General features: G+C 39.9%; 1 protein-coding gene across 1 annotated transcript in view; it reads left to right on the top strand.

Annotated features, from left to right (window-relative positions):
* CCBE1 (collagen and calcium binding EGF domains 1) overlaps positions 1–22901 on the top strand; it is a 178269-nt gene that overhangs the window by 100054 nt on the left and 55314 nt on the right. The gene's annotated exons all lie outside the window — the stretch shown is intronic.

Below are 22901 nucleotides of genomic sequence, written 5' to 3'. Positions count from 1 at the left end.
AAACAGCATTGGAACTATTGCCAACTTTGACGTACACTCCTTTCAAATTGCTAAGTGAGCAAATGAATACTCAGGACTGTTGAAGCATAAGGAGTTGCCAGATTAGTTCCATGCCTGCCAGAATCAGGATACACGCTAACGGGAGGAATGTCTTTGTAAAGATATACATGCAGTCTTGCCAAAAACTGGATGAAGAGTAGAGAAGTTCTTTTTATACGCTCCGGATAGTTCATGAACTTGACCCTCTGATGAAACATTCTGCATGTGTTACCTCATTCAGTAATCACAATAAACACAAAGGCATGAATGTCCTGGGGAAAACATGGCCACAGAATTTTGCAGCTCTTGCCATCAAGAGGTGGAGTCCATTTCTCCACCCCTGGTTGCTTCCTCTGGCAAATAGCATGTGACTGAAGTGATGATGTGCAAGTTCCGCAGCCTTGGCCACAAGGGGCATCTCCCCTCCTGGAATGCTCCTGCCCTCAAAGAAAGGAAGTCCAATATTTTTTTACTGGATGACAGGTCCCCAGAAAGAGAGAGAGAGGTCCATATGACAGCCAGTGACAAGGCATCAGCCACGTGAATGAGGCCATTTTATACCCTCTGGCCCCAGGCCAGCTGCCAAATTTTACAGCCACATAAGTGAGTCAAAGCAAGAAGAATTACCTAGCTCAAATGGAAAATGATGATCAAATAAGTGGTGGTGGTTTTAAGCCACTGAGTTTTGGGTTACACAGCCGTAGATAATAGATGCTTACCCCCACATTACAGATGAAAAAACTGAGAATCAGGAAGGTCAAGTAACTTGCCCATGAGTTGTAGAGGCAAAAGTGGCGGAGTTGTGATTTGAATAGGTCTTCATGATGTCAAATTCTCCTTTGCTTGTCCACATCAAAACTGCTTCAGTAAAAAAGTCCTGGATCACTGGAAATGGTTTTTAAAGGACTAGTCTCTTATAATCCTATATAATAAAAGAGAAACATGTAAATTGATCATACTGCTATGCCCGCCAGCTAATCAGGAGTGAGTATGCAAATTAACCTGACAAATTTGCATACACAGATGCAGGGTGGAGAGCAGAGCAGGAGAGCTGGAGGCTTGGGGGGATGTGGCTCCCTCAGTTGCTTCCCCCAAGCCGCCGAGCGGAGAACAGAGCGGGAGAGTGGATGAGAGTCAAGCAGCTTGGGGAACTTGGCTCCCCAAGCTGCCAGATGGAGAGCAGAGAGGGAGAGCTGGCTGCTTGGAGGACTTGGCAGAGTGGGAGGCCATGGGACAGAGACAGAGCAGGAAGGGAAAACCAAGAGCATGGGGAGTACCAGGAATGCTGGGAATCGTAGTTCTGGTGGCAGACAGATCTCCTAGACCAGTGATGGTGAAACTATGACACACGTGTCAGAGGTGACACGCAAACTCATTTTTTTGGTTGATTTTTCTTTGTTAAATGGCATTTAAATATATAAAATAAATATCAAAAATATAAATCTTTGTTTTACTATGGTTGCAAATATAAAAAAATTTCTGTACGTGACACAGCACCAGTTAAGTTAGGCTTTTTCAAAATGCTGACACGCTGAGCTCAAAAGGTTCACTATCACTGTCCTAGACACTAGAGCAAAGTGAGCCTGGAGTAAGTTACTGTTGCTGTGGGGGATGGAGGGAAAGTAAAGGTGAGAGACATAAGTAAAATCAGAGTGCCTAGGAAAAATTAAAGGGAAGATATCCTAAAACTTCCAGGAAATCTCCACCAGTGAAGCAAAGAAAAAAAAAAAAGCCTCTATTATTCTGTGAGCAACAAACCAAACTGGGTTCGCTCATATGATTGCAAAGACAGACAGAAACTCCCGGAATGGAGAGGGCTCCCCTGAGGGCTCCCAGATTGGAGAGAGTGCAGGTCGGGCTGAGGGACCCACGCCCCCATACACAAATCTTCATGCACTGGGCCCCTAGTAGATGATAAAGACTAGTTAAGTATCACCTTGTTTTGTTTGAGTCTTTATTTTTCTGTATTGATTAGGGAGTGTTTTTGAAAACACCTTTCGAGAATGTGTCACCTGCTCTTTGGGAACAGGATTCTCGATTTCACAGGGTTCTGGGGCTGCTGATTTTCTAACATCAGAGGGCGTGAGCAGGCACAACCATCTGAAGCACTGGCCTTTTCTAGTACAATCCACCTGATGAAGGAAAAGATTTACCAGGAGCCAGTAGCTGCAGAACTTGGTGTTCTGAAACTTGTGAAGTCTTATAGGTGAGGGCTATCTGAAGAGTGAGGCCACCAACTAGGGGTCAGGAAACTTTTTCTGTAAAAGGCCAAATGGTTTTTGTCACAACTACTCAATTCTGCCTGTGACACTCTTAACCAGCCAAGGGCAGTATGTAAAGCAATCAGTATAGATGTGTTTAAATAAAATTTTATTTATAAAAACAGGCAGCAGGCCATATTTGGCCCATGGGTCATCATTTGCCTTCCCATCAGGAGGCCACGGTGGCTGTGCTGCTGGCCTGGGGTCTATCAGGTTTGCATGAATACATAGCTTCCAGGTAGCTGTTGTGTAGACAAACTAAAGCTGGTGTAGATACAGCCAACAGGATAAGATCAAGAATTGCTTTCCAAGGATTCATGGAAGCACCCTTCCAATAGTGCCATCATCCCAGTGGGTTCCTGAGGAAGCCAGGCGGCAGGCAGACAGCCATCTGGCACAGGTGTGCCCTTGGGCAAATGATCTTTCTGAGTCTCAGCATATTTATCTGTATTATGGGGGGATGAAAAGGAGCAGACTCTGCAAATGAGGTAGTTCTTTATGTCACGCTGGTGTTGTCTTCTCCCCATGCTCATGGAGCGGAGTCAAGTTCAGTGCTCTCACGCCCAATGTGGAGAGCAGCTGCAGGTCATTAGTTATTGCCCGCTCGTTTTGCTAAGGGCATGCTAATTGCTCGACTAGACACCGTATCAGTGCCACACTGCTGACTGCTGGCCTTTCTTGTTCAGCTAATAGTCTGAGTTTTGGCATCTCCCTGTGGCAATTCACTCAATTGGTAACAGAAGGCAGCAGGGCAAGAGTGGGTTCAGTGCCTGTTGTCCCCAAGGGTTTAAGCAGCTGATTGACAGAGGTTACTTTCTGGGGTCCAGGTGCACCAGATGGTTTGTTTTAAAACTCAGCCTCAATCAGTGAGATCAAATATTACATGCTCTTAATTCAACTTGCTTTTTGGGACTCTCTTGTATCCCTCCATGGAAGTGCCTACGAGTATTGCTTGCTCCTTCAACTTTAGTTCATTTGATTTATTTTGCTGGAATTATTTTGGTGGAATAAGAATAGTTTAGTTTAGTTACATTCACCGTGATGGATTATTTTCAGCAATGTTACATTTCTAAAATGCTGCCATATGTGAATCAGATGTTGCCATTTTAAAGTGTGGATTATTTTATATTTTAGAAGCACACATAAAACATAGTCTGGTCTATATTTCCAACTGAAATGAAGAACCTTGCAGTGCAAAGTATATTTCTTTTGGTTTATGCTCTTAGTTTTAAAGGCTTTCTGCAAATAGTTTGTTGACCCATGATTGCATTTGTTGTGGCAGCAGTTGATTTCGTCTATCTGGGGTGTATCAGGAGGGTTTTCCTTCCCGTGTACTTATTCCTTGCCAGATTTAAAAGGAATCTTAGTGATTACCTAATCAGTTATGGACTGAATGCTTGGGTCCTCCCAAAAACCCATGTGTTGAAATCCTAGCATCCAATGTGATGGTATTAGGAGGTGGGGCCTTTGGGAAGTAACAAGATCATGAGGATACAGCCCTCATGACAGGGATCAATGCCCTCACAAGAAGAAACAAGAAAGCTTGCTTGTGTGCTCTCTCTGTTCTTCGCCATGTGAGGACACACCAGATCCGCTGGCACCTTCATCTTGGACTTCCCAGCCTCTAGAACTGTTGAGGAAGAAATTTCTGTTGCTTAAGCCATCCAGTCTCTGGTAATTTGTTATAGAAGCCTGAACTAAGACAGATGGAATTGACTATGTTTGAACAATGGAAACCAGAGCAATCTAGAAGTCTCCATATAATTTTATTTTTTTTTCATATCAGTGCAAATGTTCTTGGTCTTATAACAAGAATACCTTTCTTCTCAATGAAAGAACTATGAGCTGAGAGTAAAGAGGCTTGGTGTCTTGGCTCAGATGGATCACTAACCAACCTCATAATATGAGGAGACCACCTTAGATGGGCTCAGTGTGTGGTTGTCATTCTTCTATGGGCCCACCTGACCTTTTGATCTAAACTATTCCCCAGGTAATTTTTAATGTATGAAACATTTAGGATTGAACTAGAAAAATTGAGGACTTCCAAAGAAGGAAGTCAACATTCTGAGGAGAAGGCTAATTATGCATGTTGGCTTGTTCCATAAAAAATTTTAAATACTTTTCAAAAAGAGGGAAGAGGTCACTTCTGGGTGGCCTGGGTTTGGCGGGATCTTGGAGGAATCAGTCTTCCTCCATAGTGAAGTTCAAGAGGGTTGCCAGGATGAGGAAACCAGCGGTGGCCAAGAGAAGAGGGACATTGGCAGGGCAGAGCTTCAGCGAAGGTTTGGTAACATGGAGCCTGCCGCATTGGCACCTGGGGCCTCAGGAGGACAGAGCCAGAATTACTGCCCTCGGGGAGGAAGGGCTCTGTGGTCAGCGATGCTCTGACACCATTTCAGAGCACTCTTCAGTCCTGCCCTCCCTCAACTGTCTTGGCCAGAGGCCTTTTACATTGTGACTAGCTTCCCAGCAATAGCTCATAAATTCTTTAAAGCAGGGCCTGCCTCTTTTAGTATATTTCATTTTTCACATGAACACAGAGCACAGGAACATTAAGAATGACTTTGTCATCAGTCCTATAAAGTGGTAGTATCATTTTTCCTGATCCCTGTGGTATTATTTTTAAACATCTATAATATATTATTTAAAAAATCCATTTTCTTCAGTTCATGTAATTTTTCTCATCTCGGTGGTGCTTTAGGTTTGCATTGAGATTCAGAGTTCTGCCTTTGTATGAGAACTAATGTATCATGTTACATGGACTACTTGTTCATAGAAACTCTGGAATCTCATGTTTGGAAAGGTTGTCAGATCTCATACTGTGCAAATGCCCCTTAAATTCTACAGGGCTTTTCATAGAAGCACATACAAGACACTATTCAGCAACAGGGGACCCAAATCACACCGAGAAGGCACCGTTCTTTTAGGGACAGCTAGTTCTAATTGTAAGAAATGCTTTTAAAAAAATTAATCAGAAAACTATCTTCTGGCACCTTGACTAACTGGCTAATTCTGACCTTCTGGGAAAAGTAGAATGTCTTCTCTATCATGTCATATCACCTGTTGGAATACAGTGAGTGTATCACCCTATGGCTTCCCTCTTCAAACTCTCTTTCTCCCGTGGGTCACTCTCACGGCCCCTCACCCCTCCTGCTGATAGATGTCAGACAGCTCCAGTTACCAGTGACCCTGACATGTAGATACCTCGGACTCACTCCTGCCCTCTAGCAAGTCTGAACAAATGTTACGCCCTTTCTGGATACCCTATGCCTGCTGAAGTAACCTTGTCTCCCTCTTCCCCCCTCCCAGTTGTTTTGCGATATAATTGACATCTAAATTTGTATAAGTTTAAGGTATATAACGTGATTTGATCCATGTATATATTGAGAAACAATGATCACCAATAAGTTTAATTAACATCCATCAGCTCACATAGTTACAAATTACCTTTTTCCTTATGATGAGAACTTTTAAGATCTATTATCTTAGCAACTTTCAAATGTACCAGTGTTGTTAGCTATAGTCACCTTGCTATACATTGCACCCCCAGAACTTATTCATCTTATAACAGAACCACACTCTGCCCCCTGCCTCTGGCAATCACCAATCTGATCTGTTGCTATGAGTTTGTTTTGTTTAGATTCCTCACATAAGTGAGATCATGCAGCATTTGTCTTTCTAGGTCTGACATTCCACTTAGCATAATGCCCTATAGGTCCATCCATGTTGTAGGCAATGCCAGGATATCCTTTTTTTATGGCTGAATAATCTTTACTTATCTCTTATAGCAGGTGTACCATAGAGCAACCAATTTAATTTACAGTTAACTAAGAGCTTAAAATTTTTTGCTCATTAACTGCTATTGAGCCCCTTCGTTCCCATTCTAACCTTTTGAAATTGGTTGTTAGAATCCAGTCTACTTGTTACCTTGTTAGATTTGGCTTATTCTTTACAGCCTGTTGATCCTTTTGGGTCCTGCCTCAGCTCTTGCATAGTGAAGAGAAAGTGGGACTTGTCATCAAAGCATGGGATTAAGTCCCAATTCTGTAACTTATCCTGTCCAAGTCATTAATAAGTATGTAGAACTTCCAGGCCAACAATGAATTTCAATCCATTGGTCTTCTTTGGAACAACTGATATAATGGTATCTTCCCTCCACAATACGTACTACGTTTTTCCAGCTTCTCCTCAAGGAGATCATAAGAGACTGTTAAATATCTTGTTGAAATCCACATATGCTAGGAACGTATTGCATTCACTTCCACTAGGCTGGCAACCGTCTCTAAGAAAGCAATGAATTTGAAAGTGCTTGTTCTTAGCAAATCCATTTTTATTCCAAATTATCCCTACATCCCACTGTCTCCTTATTACAAAGCCCCATGGAAATAACTTAATCTACAAATTTTGCGTATGATTGTCGTAAATCTTCCTGGCATGCAGTTACAAACTTCACCTCCTGTTTATCCTTATTTTTAGTTTCCCATCATCGGTGCATTTGTTGTGATTTTCTTTTGTGTCTTTTTAAAGTAAATAAATTCTCTCAAGACGATTGCACCTAATTCCTCAACTTAAATAGTAGACATAGCAGTAAATAATGAAAAAAAGATGATTGCTTTACAAAGTTGTCTCATATAAATTATGTCATTAAGCAACCTTTAGAAATGGGTCAGAGAGACAGAAACATCAATGACAAGAGAGAATCATGGATCGGCTGCCTCCTGCACACCCAATACTGGGCATGTGCCCTTGACTGGAATCAAACCCGGGACCCTTCAGTCTGCAGGCCAATGCTCTATCCACTGAGCCAATCCAGCCAGGGCCAAAGTCCCCTTTGCCATGCAAGCTCACATGTACCAGGTTCTGGAGATTAGAAGAAGACATCCTAATGGGAGTGATAGTCTGCCTCCCAAATATATTTTTAAATATCTATTTTTCTTATTCGGTTTATGAAATATCCTTTATTCCCCTCATGATGCCTAAGGCCTAGCACAGTGCCTGACCCAGGAGAGGTGTTCAGTACTTGCTATAAATAGTTCTAGTTGTAATTTCAATTTATTGATATATACATGTAGATATAACAAATGTATGTACCGTTAACAAGTATAAATTATGAACGACCATCATAAATCAACCAAATAAAATTGGAAATAGTATTAAAAAAAAAAAAGAAATGGGTCAAATATTAATCTCATTGTGTAATGAGAAACAACAGCCTCAGAGAACTTTAATGAACCCTGCCCAAGGTTCTCTGGTTAGAGGGGTAAAGATTCAAATGTGATTCTCTGGACTCCAAATTCAGCCCTGCCTCCAGGGAAGAGATAACTAGTCTAAGTCTTTCACTCGTTGTTTTTCTAACAGGTCTATCTACTTTATTGTAAAGCACTGGCTGGACAGACTATCATTTCTTAGAGTTTCTATCATGATTTTTTTAGAACAGGAATCAGCAAATCTGTTCTGTAAAGGACCAGATAGTAAATACTTTATGGGCCATATGGTTTTTGTCACAACTGCTCCATTCTGTCCTTGTAGTATGAAAGTAGCCATAAGCAATATGTAAATGAGGGGTGTGGCTGAGTTCCAATAGAACTTTCTAAGAATGGGCAGAAGGCCATAGTTTGCTGAAACCTGTTTTAGAACTTGAATTCATTTAGAAGTAAAACCTTGCTACATAGAAAGATTGATTTCATTTGTGGAAGTGCTTATGTTAAGAAAATCAATGGGGGAAAAGGGTTGCATTGGCACTTTAACCTAAACCACTACTGTTTGAAACTGTAAGAAGTCAAAAAGCCCTCTTCCCCCCACACCACCAAAAAAATAAAAAATAAAAAAATAGAATGACAGCAGAGCCTCCCTTCCCCTTCTCCCCTATTACCACCCACGTAACACCAAGGTTGACCACAGTCCAACCAAAATCTGGACAAAATTTATGCTCAACTTCACTGGCACATGTTTGACCCTGACTTACTCCAATTTATTTATAAGAGACCTAAACTTCACTGCCTTCTGGGTCCTGTATATAGTTTTCTCAGATAATGGATGAAAAATTGAGCTGTTGGCTCCTTTGGGTTAGAGCCAATGTGAAGATCACACAAACCCCAAACAAGTAAACAAAACAAAACCAAAAATACAGTTGTAATGTTTAGCTGCCTTTCTCTATGCAGGAAATAAAAGAGTGCTTATGGTAAGTCCATCAATTTCTCAGAGATAACAGTGGGGGGTTAAGTATGCCGTAATTATTTATAATGCCACCTAGTTTCCACTATTTTATTCATCATAGGAAATGAGAGGTTTATCTCAGAACTCAAACTTTTATGGGCCCCAAATTATACATGATTTTTAAAGTCAACTAAGTGCATTAAAGCGGATTCAGGAGGTAGGGGGTGAGGCGTGACCCCTCAGAGAGAATTGACCAGTTAGAGTCTCCCATGGGGGAAGGGCATGTAGAATTTGAAAAGGCCTGTTTGCTACTATAAAACAATTTTATATTTCAAAAACAACAAAAGAGAAGAAAATCTTAACAAATCATAGTCTGGTATGATGTTGTTGTTTTTTAAGTTGAAAATCATGATTATTTGACTATTATGTGGGTTTTAAAGCATATTTGGTAATACAAACTTGGGGAGAACAAGAATTTACTAATTTAGTTCTCAAACTGGTAAATGGAAGTTTAGAGGTTTCAAGGAACCAGAAGATATGGTCATATTCATACAGTCCTGGAAAATTAGGATGGTGTTATTGCAAATAGCTTTATACCTTAACGGATTTTCATCATTAGTTGATAGACTTTCTAGCAGTTATCTATTGCTGTGTAACAAAAGAACCAAAATTTACAGCTTAAAATAATTCATATGTATTATCTTGATTTCTGTTGGTGAGAAATTCAGACACTGCTTGCTTGGGTTCTCTTCCTGTGTCTCTCACGGGCTGTAATAAGGTGTCAGCTGGACCATGGTTTACTCAAGGTTCAACTGGGAAAGAATTTGCTTCCAAGATCACGTGGTGGTTGGCAGAATTCAGTTTCTCATGGGATGTTGGACAAGGGCTTTGGTCTTCATTGGCTGTTGGCCAGGAGCCCCTCTTGCCAAGCAGGCTCTTCAATGTGCTTCATCAAAGCATGCAAGCCTAGGAGATGCTAGAAAGGGTCAACCAGCAAGATAGACGACACAGTCTTTTATAACATAATCAAAGAATTGACATTCTGTCACTTTTGCTATACCTATCGGTTCTAAATAAGTCACTACACTCAGCCTACCTACCCAGAACAGGAGGGGATTACAAAAGGATGCAAATACTAGGAGTGGGAACCACTGGGGTTATTGTAGAAGTCTGCCCACTATAGACTTCTAACTTCTTTCCTGTCAGGCCAATCCAGTCTTTGTAAGAAGTTACATGTAAGCTTCACTAGTGTTTTCACAACAGGTGGCTGGCTTTTGGCTCTTTTCTCTTGTCCTGTTTTATGTTAGGCATTGATTTTTCAGGTTGTCACGTGTAGTACCTTTGGCTAGTAGTTCTCAAAATTAAGTACAAATATTTTCATGTCTTTAAACTTTCCTTTTGGAAATTTGTGATACTTCAGAAGCTAGCCAAGAGAAGGCTTATGTTCTATAGAGAGAAGGCAGGAGTGGCAGGTTTGAGAGCTGTCTGCTGAAATACTTGATTTTTAGCATTGTTTTGTTTCTTTTGAAAGTATCTCAATAACAGATACAAACCTGTTTATGCTTATGTTTAATGGAGCTAAGTTCTGAGGAATAATGGCTTTATCAGAGGCATTTAGAAATAGAAATGGAGAAATCAAATGTGCATGTATATTTTGGCAACTGAAGAGGAATATTTTTTTAAGTTCTTTGAGGTTTGGGAACTATCTTTGGGTTTTTGAGAATGAACTCATCCATTTCACAGCTTTTATTCTAGCTATTCTATAATATACTTAAATTTGCTTGTCATTCTTGACATCCTTGGTATGCAAGACTATAAATCTTTAGACTCATTATCTATTGGTCATATCTAATAAAAACCAATATGTTTTGTGAAATATCACCTTGTTTTGCCAATGTAGCTTATTTATAACCATATTTATTTGGAAATACAAATTGCATTTATATGTTCTAGACACTCTTTATGGTATTTTAAAATAATAGTTCATTTAGTCCCCATAAAATACCCCTATGAAATACTAACTATTATTATCTCCATTTTCCAGATGGGGAAAGAGACATAGAAAATGTTCAGTGACTTGCCCAATGACGCATGGCTAGGGAAGGGGTGGGGCTGTCTATCGGATTCCATTAAGGTACATTATGTAGTTCAACTATAAGTTTTATGGATGAGTTGAAAACAGAGGGGTTAGCCAAGTTCCTTTTTAGTACAGAAATTATTTGCTTGCTAAAGTAAGAAACTTGGCAGCTGTATTCCAAGTATTTGTCACCTTGGTTTGGCTGGCATTGTGCCACAGAGACTATAAATATAATATAGAGAGCTCCAAATTCTGAGTTTGGAATTTAGGGACAAGATTAGAAAATGACAGCTTGAAAATGGATCAGAGCTAATACAAAACAATGACATTAACTGTTGGAAAAACCCCAGCCCCAAAGATAGTTTTTAAGTCTTAGCAGATGAGGTCAGAGGTCTCCCAAATTTACCCAAGAACTGGCACTAAAAATTATTTTGCTTTCTCCATTTTATAAGCTAGCGAAATAAAGAAAAACACAAAGTATTCTTCTGTTTTCTTGATTTCATGTCAAGAAACAAGGAGAGATGCCCAGTTAATATAATTTTTGCTCCCTTACTTTATGCCCATCATTCTTCTCATTTGTTTTCTTCACTATCTCCAGTAGCAAGTTGTGGTTCTCCTGGCACTTTATTACAAATCTCCCTCTTGCATTGTCTTGATTATATCTAAACACACACTAGATTAGCATAACCAATGGACACAGACACTGGGGCGGTGGGGGCTTGCCCGGGGTGGGAATGGCTGGGGGAGTCAAATTGGGGGAAAAGGAGACATATGTAAAACTTTAGACAATAAAAATAAATAAATAAAAAATAAATAAATACACACTGGTCAGTCTCTTACACATGCTACAGAATCTGAATGAATCTAGTTGACAAGAAAGAAGAAGAGCTAATGATGATGGTGGTCATGTTGCAGGAGGGGGCGGGAGAGAAGGAAGATGATGAACTCAGGGAAGGGACACAAAGATTTCTTGAAATCTCAAAACTCTCCCAGATGAGAAAACCAAGGTTCATTTCATAGAGGTTAATTTGACCAAAGTCTCGCTATTAGTAATGGCTAGAGTTGATATTCCTATCTCTCTAGTTTCAAAGCATATTTTTAAATAAGATATTTCAGACCCTTTACATATTATAAAAACATTTTGTATCTACCTTACAAAAATACAACATTACAAACAATTGAAAGTCTCTGTATATCCTTCTCCCTCTTGAAGTACACTCTGTCCCAAATCTGGATTGTATTATTTCTCAGAAATGTCTTTATGCTGATATATATATGTGTTCCTTGCCAATAAATACTACTATTTTCAAGTATTTAGATTTTGACATAAATGGTATCATGAATGTACCTTTTCTTCCACAGGTTGATTTTTGTATTTTCCATTATCAAAACATGTGATATTTTTTCAGTATGAGTAAACCACAATTTATATATTCATTCTCTTGTTGATAGATGTTTGAGTTATTTCCAAAATTTTAACTATTGAAAATGCTGCAGTGAACGTTCTTGTATGTGAGCCCTTGCACTCAGCTGCACAAATTTCTCAATGTTCCAGTCCTCAGTGTAGTTAGAGGAGTTGATCAAGCTACTGGGGTAATAGGCACATTTTCAGCTTCATTAGGCATTGCAGACTGCTCTCCAATGATTATGCTAATTTTCACTTACAGAGCATGAGAGTTCCTGTTGCTCTATGTGCTTATCAACACTTGTTTATATCAAGCTTGGGATGTCTGCCAGTCTAATGTGTGTGAAATAAATTTGAGTTCTTGTAATTACTACTGTGGAAAAACTCATTTTTGCAAAAGAGAGCTAATGCTAATTGAGTACCATCATCTAGTCAAATTTCAACATAGTCTACAGTCACCAACTTTGATAGTCTCAACATTTACTAGTTCCTTCTCTTCATTAAGATTCAATTATGCTCTTGATTTCATTATTACTGAAGGCAAAACTACAGCATTCTGAATTGCATGCCCTAAGATTAAAGAAATTGTAGTTGTGAGCAGACATGTGGTATGGAGAAGGAATTTTAGAATGCTGGTGAAAGCCTATGTTTTAACTTAGGTGATATTTACACAGGTCTTTCTTGATAAACATTTGTTACACTGGATATATAACTTACATACTAGTTTTATGTTTCACAATAAAATGCTTTAAATATTAATAAAGTTAAAACCAAATCATTAAATTTTTTTTCATATTGCTTACATTTTTTACTGATTTAGAGAGAGAGAGAGAGAGAGAGAGAGAGAAACATTGATTAGTTGTTCCACTTATTCGTTGATTCTTGTATGTGCCCTGACCAGGGGTCGAACACTCTAGCCAGCTGAGCTATCTGGCCAAGGCTGCTTACATTTCTTTAGCGGAGTTATGCATAGTCATTACAGTTAGTATATTATATATATGCATGTGTGAATATAAAATATGAAAAATGTGGGTTAAAAATAATATAAGAAAATAAAGTATTATTCTTATAATCTCTTTTAATAAATAACTGGTCTTACATGGGAGGATTTAATTATTTTAAGTTTTCTAACAGGAAAATGTGCCTTGGTTTTCATTTTTATTTTCTTTATTTCAAAAGACAAATATATAAAAAAGGAGACATATATAATACTCTTTGTAATACTTTAAGCAATAAAACAAAAATTTTTTAAAAAAGACAAATATAGATTTACAGTCTGAAGTAACGGGCAATCCGTATGCATGTACTCTGATATCACTGGCATTTCATTTCAACTTAACAATTCTAACAGTCCGTTTCCTTTGGACTTACTGTGCTGAGAATAAAATGTAATTTCTAGTTATAATCTACTTTTTGTTTTCTTGTCTTTTAAGATTTTATTTGAACATATGTTAAACATAATGAAATGGAAACCAAGAATAGCTTGGGGAGTAAGAAAACTAGGATCAAGGTTTCAAAATATTATGAAAAGGAAACAATCAAATGCAACACTTCCCTTTTATGTTGCTCTTCTGGCTCTGGTTCCTCGCCCCTCCCTCGGGGAAGTGCTCTGAAGCCAGTGGGCACCCGTAACCTGCCAGACAGGAGGTTCCAATTCCCAGGCAGACACAGCATTGAGGGGTTTGGGGGAAATGGATGACCCCTAGATAGCCTCCAGAATAATGCTTTATTGTATGGAATTGTTCTCTCAGGAGGAAAGTTTGCTGTGAAACCTCTATATTCTGAGTTCTGAACATGAACGTTGAAATCACACAGACATGTGCACTCCCCTCCCTCCTGTTCCTGGCCATGTTATATTTAATCCAAGTTGGTGAGAATGCTTCTTCATTCTGTGGAGTAGGTATCATACTATGTCACAGGATTTGAGTCAACAGAGAGAAAAGTGAAGGCAAGTTATTGAAATGTTACTTCCCATCTCTTCCTGCTCAAACCTGGTCTTTGAAATGTGGTGCCTGGTGCTGGCACCCTCCCAGCCAGCAGCTTTGAAGGGTAAGCAGGCTATTGGCCTGGCTATTGCCTGGCCCCATCATTGAATGAATTGCATGTGCTGCTAACCATGTTTTCTGATACAAATCCCGCTTTCTAGACATTGTCCACATAAAAAGACTAAAACAAGAACATTAAATGAAGAGATGTAGGTTGTCATGAGTATATTTATTTACTGCCCAGTTGATGAAAATGACATAGACATAGGTTTTTAAAGCAAACTCAACTGGTATGGCACATGCTTGGATTGGGGTCTTACATCACTGGGTCCTTTTCAGAGGCCATACAGAGCTGGCCTGCTCAGCACATCCCCTCCCCCAATCCTTAGGATGCAGAAGTTACTCGTTCTCAGCACATTAGTTGATGAGCCACTGGTAGGTGAGTGAATGGATGGACGACCTGTAGGTTTACCCCAGCCAATATGTTTTATGTTCTTATGATGTTTTAATAATGCTCTCAGAGAAGGATCATGTTTCTAGAAGCTGAGTGAGGGGCTGTGGAGCTCTTCAAAAGAACAATGTCCAGGGCCCTTGACTATTTTCTTGTTTCTTTTTAATTCCCTGAGGTTTTTGTTCATTTGTTGCTTGCTTTTCAATTCATCAAGACACCAGGACTCATCACCCATCTTCATGCCTGTCTTTGCTGTGGGCGGTCAGTACATCCACGATGAACTGGAGGGCCATCCATTTCCAATAGTGACCAGACAGGAGTAATAGTTAACACTCCAGGAATGCCTGCTGCTAGGTGCCAGGCACGCTTCTGAGCTCCTTCCAATTGTTAGCGTATAGACTTTTCTTGGGTGTAAGGATAACAGTGATACCTTGGAAAGTGTGAGACAGAATATCCTGGAATCAATATATGCTAGTTTCAAGATGAAATATGCAGGATTATGAGATCGTTGTAAGTAGACTCCCAACTATTCCAGTTTATTACTCAGATCCCCAAATGAACAGGTTGTCTATTGAATTCTGTGTTGAGTCACATAATCGTATGTAGCAACCAAATGCTAAAATGATTATTAATACTACCACATCAAAGGCAACGGACATTTTTTGAGTGCTTATTATGTGCCAGGCATTGTGATAAGTGTTTTACCTGCCTTATTGTCTTATGCTCCCAACAACCCTACAAGGTAAATGCTATTACATGAACTCCTAAGTTTCTGATTTAGTGGTCCTCTGATCCATGCTGCCTCTGTGAAGAAATCAGTGGGCAGGTGGGCAGAGGAGTTGTCTAGGGGCAGGAGGGTAAGCATTGACAGGGTTGGGGCCGGGATTCAGATAGTCTAACCTGAACCCCAATGTTCTTTCTATTACACTACATTGTCCTTGAAATCATCTTTTAGGTTCTATCTCCCTTTAGTTAACATACTATTATGTACTTCTGGAACCCTAGTTAGGACAAGATGGGATTTTAATGATGAAGAAAATGAGCATGCTTATTATTAACTATCCGTACTACTACCGCTACCACTACTACTAACACACACACACACACACACACACTCCTCACGTCAAAAGTTCTAACTGTTGTACCCAAGGGGCCCCACCTTCCTCTTCAGATGTATCCCCATCACTCTTCTCTGCTTCTTCTGCCCTTGCCATACCCTGGAGAAACTGTACAGTCTTGGACTTATCCCTTGCACTCACCCACTTTGCTTTTCTGAAATATCATAGACGTTTCTCCTCCTGTGTCTTCTGAGACTCTTCCATGGCTGCTGTCCCTGCTAGATGACACTCAGAAAACCTGCACCTTCCTGGTCTCTGCCACTCACTTGGACTGGCTGGATGCCAACTTGAATCACTCCTTACTTTATGCTGGTGTGCCTTGGGCATCACCTTCTTATAGAGAGTCCCTTGGATACATGGTAGGTATTTAATAATTATTATTGTTGTTCATGGAGACAAAAATTTTTTGCCTCTCTCTTTCACACACACACACACACACACACACTCACACACACACTCACACACACACACACACACACACACACGTGTTTTTCTTTTATTCTAATAAGAAGCCTGATTTAATAGCCCATGAGAGTTTGGACAGAAAGAAAGATCACATGTGGTTGAAAGTAAAAGTGGTTTTTATTTTTATCTTGAATGTGTTTTCTCATCTTTCACTCAGGCAGGGGCACAGATGAGGCCATATTTCCAGTGTCTGGGTCATTGCTTTTGCAGTGCTGGGAGTTCTGTTTTGTTCAGTAATTGTGTGGCCAGCAAGTTGATTTGAGGGATATCAGATCATTCAGCTCACCCCACGATCCTTATTGTGTTGGAAGAACATGAAGTTCTCGGGTGTATTTAATGAAGACAGCCCTCATTTAGCGGACATTCCAACTGGGTTTTTGGTATTTTACTTGAACAGTTTTGAACTCATCAATTCATGACCATTACTTAGACATCTGGCATAGTCAGAATGGAAGAGTTTGCTCATTAAATATTGTGTTTAAGAAAAATATTATGGATAATTCAAGAAATAATTAGACCCAAAGTGTATGTGTATCACTCTGTTCTCATTTTTAGTTCCTCTGTTTTGTGCCATCAACCATAGCTTAAGCCAGATTTTCCAGAAAATGCCAGAAGCCCTGTCACTTTGATGAATGTCAGCTATTAAACAGAGATAGGAACGACATTGAAAATTAGCACCAAAGGATGGGATGTCCAGCCTCGAATCAAGGCCAACCCCAACCTTGACCCCTTTCCCTTCTGCTTCCTCAAAGACTTTGCTCTGTTGGTTATCTTTTACTGAGTTATTTTCTGGCTTCTTCTCACCTAAAAAAATGTTTCAACATTATGCTGACTATCATCAGTCTCTCTTCCCACTTAGCATCCAAATTTGGTGGAAGAATAGTCTGTATATAACTCTCTTCGTTACTTCATTTTCACCTTCTTCCCTACAGTTGCTCACAGTAGTAAGACTTTTACCCTCACTGCTCTTCTGAAATTGTTCTTCTTGAAGTCAACAAAAGATCCTCTTGTTGTATGCAGTGTTCATTTTTCAACTCTTCTCTTATTGAGACACTGTTTCTCCTTGAAGCTCTTTACTCTTCATCTTGAACATGCTCTCTCGGGTTCTCATCTCGCTGTGAGCATTCCCCCATTTCTCCACTATGCATTCACTGGTGTTCCCCAGGTGCCATCCTTGGCTCACTGCTCTCCCTCTGCTCCCTGTAGCATATCTCTTAGGATCCCAACATTCATGTCTCCTCTACGGCCAATGACTCCCAAATTTTCCCTCTACTTAAGGCTCACTGATGACTGAACTCATCTCTTTGATTCAGTATCCTCCCTCCCCCACCTACTTGCTTCTCGTTATTTATTTCCAATGTTACCCAGGCCTGCATTAGAAACAGGAGTTGTCCTGTAGTTCCTCATCTTCCACATCCAATCCATCAGCATGCCTCTGACTTAAATTCCAAAGTTATTATTTCTGAATCCATCCCATGATATTTATCACTTGCCGTCTTTCTCCTGGACTTCTCTGATGGCCTCCCCTCCTACTGGCTTCAGTCTTATCCCCATCAGATTCTACCACTTTATTCCAGTTGGAGTCACTAGGCTAGGACTCACACGTGGTCATGCCATTCCCCTCCCTGAAGATGTCAGTGCTTCTTCACAACCTGCAGGATTAGTCTTGGCTCTTCAGCATGGCACACAGGACCCTGACTTCCCCATAGCTTCAGATTGCAATGCCGCTCATGACCAAGTCCCCTCTGTCACTTCCACTATATTCTGTTTGTAGAAAACAAGTCATGATGTCCAGCTCACACTCAAGGGGAGGGGAGTTACACCCCACCTTTTGGAAAGAGGAATATATTTCAAACAGGGAATTTAAGCCTAATTTTAAATAAGTACAAGCTAATAAAATTATTTCTAACCTGAAGAATGCAAATAACTTAGGAGAGGATCTGATTATCAAAGGAGAAAGTCTCTTTAGAGTGTTAAATTTGCTTTGAGGGCCCAGGCCTGCAAGTAGGGTTTCCCATTCACCCATACCAGGCCCTGGGCAATCCTGACTTCACTTGATGTTTGAGAGGTGAGGGGAGGGACCCCAGGCTCCAATTTATCAAATCTGATGTACACAAGAAGGAAGAAACAATCAAAAGAGAATGCACATATGGGATGAAAGAGCTGGTCTATGACTACTCCTATTTCTAATCTTTCAACTCGTTCAGGAACGTTCCATCTGTTGATAGTAGGCTGGATTGACTACGTGTCTCAGTTTGACAGCTATAGTCCTTAGACACTTGCACCATAAAGCTATTGAAGCCTTGCTTACTTTTCCTTCTGGGGAGGGTCAAAGTAGACAAGCCCCTCACTGACTCACAAAACTCAGCCCAGACTTAGTAGCTGCAAACAAAGCAGGGACCTGAGATATCTAAAACCCAATGGTGAGGTAATTAAATCTGTGAAGTAGATTAACCAGGACTAGGATATGCTTTCATTTGTGGTTTGGGTTTGTTTGGGTGGTGTAGATGTTTTTAAGGAAGGTTTAATAGCACCAGACAACTTGGTGCTTAGCCAACTAAATGCAAAGGGGAAAAACTGACTTTTGGTTCCTTGACTCCACTAGTCTAGGTGTAGGCTGAAACTGAGGCCCTTGTTGCTCTTCCAGACCTGAAAGGCAGCCTCTGCCCAAGAGACAGCAGCCTGGTGTTACCTCTCCTTGCCCTTATCGCTAACTCATCAAGCAGGTGCCAAAGCTGCCTCAGTCATCTCCCAACAGATTTCCTTTTCTAAACAGCTTAGGTAGACAAGGAGAGTCTCAGGCAGGGAATTTCAGCCTGCAAAGGGCACTTAGTGGACATGAGCCAGCAGGGCAGGCCTCCGCGAAGGACACGGTGCAGATGTCCACACACTGCAGGCAAACAAGAGCCACAGAGTGAGTGTGATTCAATGAGGTGTAATCACATCGGATACTGTGTCCTGTGCTCCCTTAACCTTTTGCCTGAACAGCGGACTCCTTGCTCAGCCCTTACTTAGCAAGGCTTCCTTTACTGAAGGCCTCTTGGGACCCAGGTGTCCCATGTCTTTGTAGTTGGGAAAGCCTGAAGGCACTTTGTAAGCTAGCAATGAAAGCACCTTCTATGCGTTTTATCTAACTTAACCCCTAGAGTCGCTCCTCCTGTCTTTTGCCAAAAGCGCCTGGAGCACTATCGCGCTCCTCCTGCAGTGTCACTATTAGGTGCTAGTAGTTCACTCTTTATTGACAGATGGCACCTAAGTGCAGATTACTTATGATGCCGTGTGTTTGTAGTTCTAAAATTGACCCCTGGCATCTATCTGCCTAGTTTTTTACAGGTACTATGATTTTATGAAGTTTACTCAGATTTTGTAGCTCTAAAGCTTCGGAATGGTGTCCAGTTCTAAGTCTGCTTTTATTAGTGATGATATTGCTAAATATGTCAATTCTTGCTGTGAAGATGACGATTTTGTGGAAGATGTTGGAGAAGGGTGTCCCTCTGTTTTAACATTATATGTTTTGTTCAAATTTTTTTTCTACTAGTATTTTATAATGCAATCAGCAAACAATATATGTCAAAGATGAAAACAAATGTAGTAAAAGTTTCCTTAAGTTTTTGAATATGTAACTTCATTTACTTGCGATTCATAATTTTTTTTCCTGAACTGCTGTAAAATCAGCAAAAATGCCTTGGCAATTTTAGCATAGTTCCTAGGATACTGGTTGGCACTCAAAGGGTTAAACTTCACAGCTCTGTGATGTTATTACAATTCCCATTATACAGTTGAAGACATTCAGACCCAGAGAGGTTAAGTAGCTTGTCTGAGACCACCAGCCCATGAGTTACACACCCAGGTTTTGAGTCCAGAATGTCTGACCGAGGACTGTGCTCATTATTGGTGCACACACTGCCTCTCTGCTGAAGCCCCTGCTCACTGTTGGGCACTGCCCAAGCAGGGCCTCTGTGCTGGGAATGTCTTCATTCCCTCAATCCCCACCGCTGTTCTTGCACCACAATGAATCTCAGTATATGCATTGCCCACTGGAAACAACTTTTAAAACTCAGTGCTCAGTGCTGATGGGGGGCCGGGGAGGTGGGGGGAGGGGCACTTTTTCATTGTGCTGATGGAACTTTCTGGAGAGCCAATTGGCAATCAACAGCCTCTAAGTCCTGTTTAGGAATATGTAATAAGAATATAACCAGGGTTCACATGAAAGGTGTCTATTAAAGTATTATATGTCTTAGCATAGAATCTCATTCTAGTCAAATATACAATAACTAGAGAAAGGTTAAATTGTGGTTTATCCATCTGCAAGAACACAATGTAGCCAGAAAAATGTCATGTAATCACAAAATCTTTAATGGCAGAAAATGTAAGATTTTCAAATGAGAGCCAGAAATAAAATAGTATAAAGAACACAGTCCTGATTTTGTTTAATATGTGAATATCTTATACAATAAAATGTAAATATTACTTATGCATGATAAGTGGGATTATGGAACATTTGTCATTTATTTATGCTTTACATCTTCCACAGTTATATAATCACCATATTGTATTTAGAAAAACACACACTAAGCATTACTTTAATTTTTTTCTCATTGAAATATTCATTAAATCCAATGAATGTCTTCTTTCAAAAGTTTGAACTTCTCACAAATGTTTTATTCTGCAAAGCCTAGAGGTTTCCCATAGCACTGTCTCCACATTAAAAACAAACACATACACAAAAACAGATCTAATGGTATGACAGATTGGCTTATGAGAAGAGGCCAAGGGTGATATCTGGTTCCTGTTTTAAATCAATTTTTTCCACCTGAACTTAGAGTGAGGTAAACACAGAAAGAATCCTTGACTGGCAGCCAGACCCAGAGATATGGGTGGGAAGCTGGGTCCAACTCTGCATAAGAGCCCTTGGCTCCACTGCTGGTTATGAAGACTATTGGCCATTTCCAAAATCATCTTGGAATTCCCTGTTGAACCCCCCGCCCCCGCCCCCCCCATATTTTGGGAATGCTCCCTGCAAAGTGACTTCTTTTCCCATGGAAGGATGCATTCCACCCAGACTCATCTGTGGTCCACATAACTCACAAATACATCTCTTCGTTGTCACCACAACCGAGAAACAGTGAAATCTGTATTGAAAAAACAACAGTGTTGAAATCACATAATAAATCCAAAATCACAGTTCTGATGCATATCAAAGTCAGAGCTGGGGGATTTTTATGTGCATAATGTTTTTTTCAAATTTGGCTTTTAATTTTCGACTTAGTAAAAATTCCTGTGTGCTTAAAATAGTCATCTCAGCTCTAATGGAGCAATATTTGAATGTGAGTGCAACACATGAGATTAGCTGTTGGCAGGGAGCATTGAAGATTCCACTTTGGACTGTAAAGTCTGCACATCTGGCTGAGGGATGAAGGCAGATGGATTGAGTAACGAGTCAAGTTCAGCATTCAGAGAACATCTTTCCAGAAAAACAGCTTTACAGCCCTTTCATGACTGATAAAAACCAACAAAAATGTATTACTTTTTAAAAATCACTATTTTAACAAAGCACCCAATGTGTACACTGTTACAGTTAAGAGGCATTTGCGAAAGTGGATTAATTTATATTTGTGTTTAGTATGTCTGGATCCTTTTTCTTTTTTATAGCAAGTTTTTTTGTTGTTTATTTAAGCATTTTAACAGGTCAGTTGGCCTCTTAGTCTAGCCTTTCACTTTTTCTTTTTATGTTGAAATAATTTTAGACTCAGAGGGCAGTTGCCAAAATATTATAGAGATTTCCTACAGAACTTCATTCAGAGTTTGTTAACATTTTGATATATATGCATATATACTGACTAAGTGTATATATACATCTATATTTACATTTTTTTGTATCTGTTCTTTTATTGAACTTATTGGGATGACATTGGTTAATAAAATTATACAGGTTTCAGGTGTACAATTCTATAATGCATCATCTGCATATGGTATTGTGTGTTCACCACCCCATGTCAAGTCTCCTTCCATCACCATTTATCCCTGCTTTACCCTCTTCTGTTGCCCCTCACCTCCTGCCCTTCTGGTAATCATCATTCTGTTGTCTGTATCTATGGCTTTGAATGAATGTTTTCCAGAGCAGGAAATGATGGTGAACATGAAGCTCATGCTGGCAATCAGCCAAATCAGCTCAGCTCAGAATCATCATGGAAATTGGATATGTGTGGTTCTGGTGGATGCTGCTGGATCAGGAAACATGAATTCAAATGTTAGTCTAAATTTTAGAGTCAACTTGTATTCTTTCTGTGAGTTTTGCCAATTACTTTGTATGCAAAATTGCTACCCCCCCCCCCCCCCATGGATATTTTGACCTTTATCTGAAAAGTCCCCATTGCAAGAAGTCACTTGGAAAAAGCTCAAACATATGTGCTTACTTAGAAACTACCATTGAGTCATCATGAAGCAGGTAAGCACAGTCTGTGTTGACTTTTACTAAATTCAAAACATCTCATTAAGGAACTAGAGTTTATATTCAACACCTTAATTTTGGCAATGGCATGAGTCTACATTATGTGTGACATGTTGCCTTTGAGAGAAGTAAGATCTTTCCTATCAAAGCCACTTCTCCTGGATATTTAATGAAAGCTATTAATTTAGGTAAAAGTTGATAGATTCGGGTGTTACTTTCAATTGAAATGTGTAGAATAAGCTATTTTTCTTATTGGCTTTATTTTTCTGCTATGAGAGAGCCTTCAAAATATTCAAGTAATTAATTTTTTAAAAATATGTTTTTATTAATTTTAAGAGAGAGAAAGGGAAAGGGATAGAGGGATAGAAACACCTATGAGAGAGAAACATCATCGATTGGCTGCCTCCTACACACCCCCTACTGGGAATTGAGCCCACAACCTGGGTATATGCCCTGACTGGGAAACAAACCAATGACCTTTTGGTTCACAGGT

This window comes from Myotis yumanensis, unplaced genomic scaffold (assembly GCF_028538775.1).
Source record: "Myotis yumanensis isolate MYYU_CA2020_CCGP unplaced genomic scaffold, mMyoYum1.0.hap1 SCAF_7, whole genome shotgun sequence".
Taxonomy (NCBI): domain Eukaryota; kingdom Metazoa; phylum Chordata; class Mammalia; order Chiroptera; family Vespertilionidae; genus Myotis; species Myotis yumanensis.
This window is presented reverse-complemented; position numbering and strand designations above follow the sequence as displayed.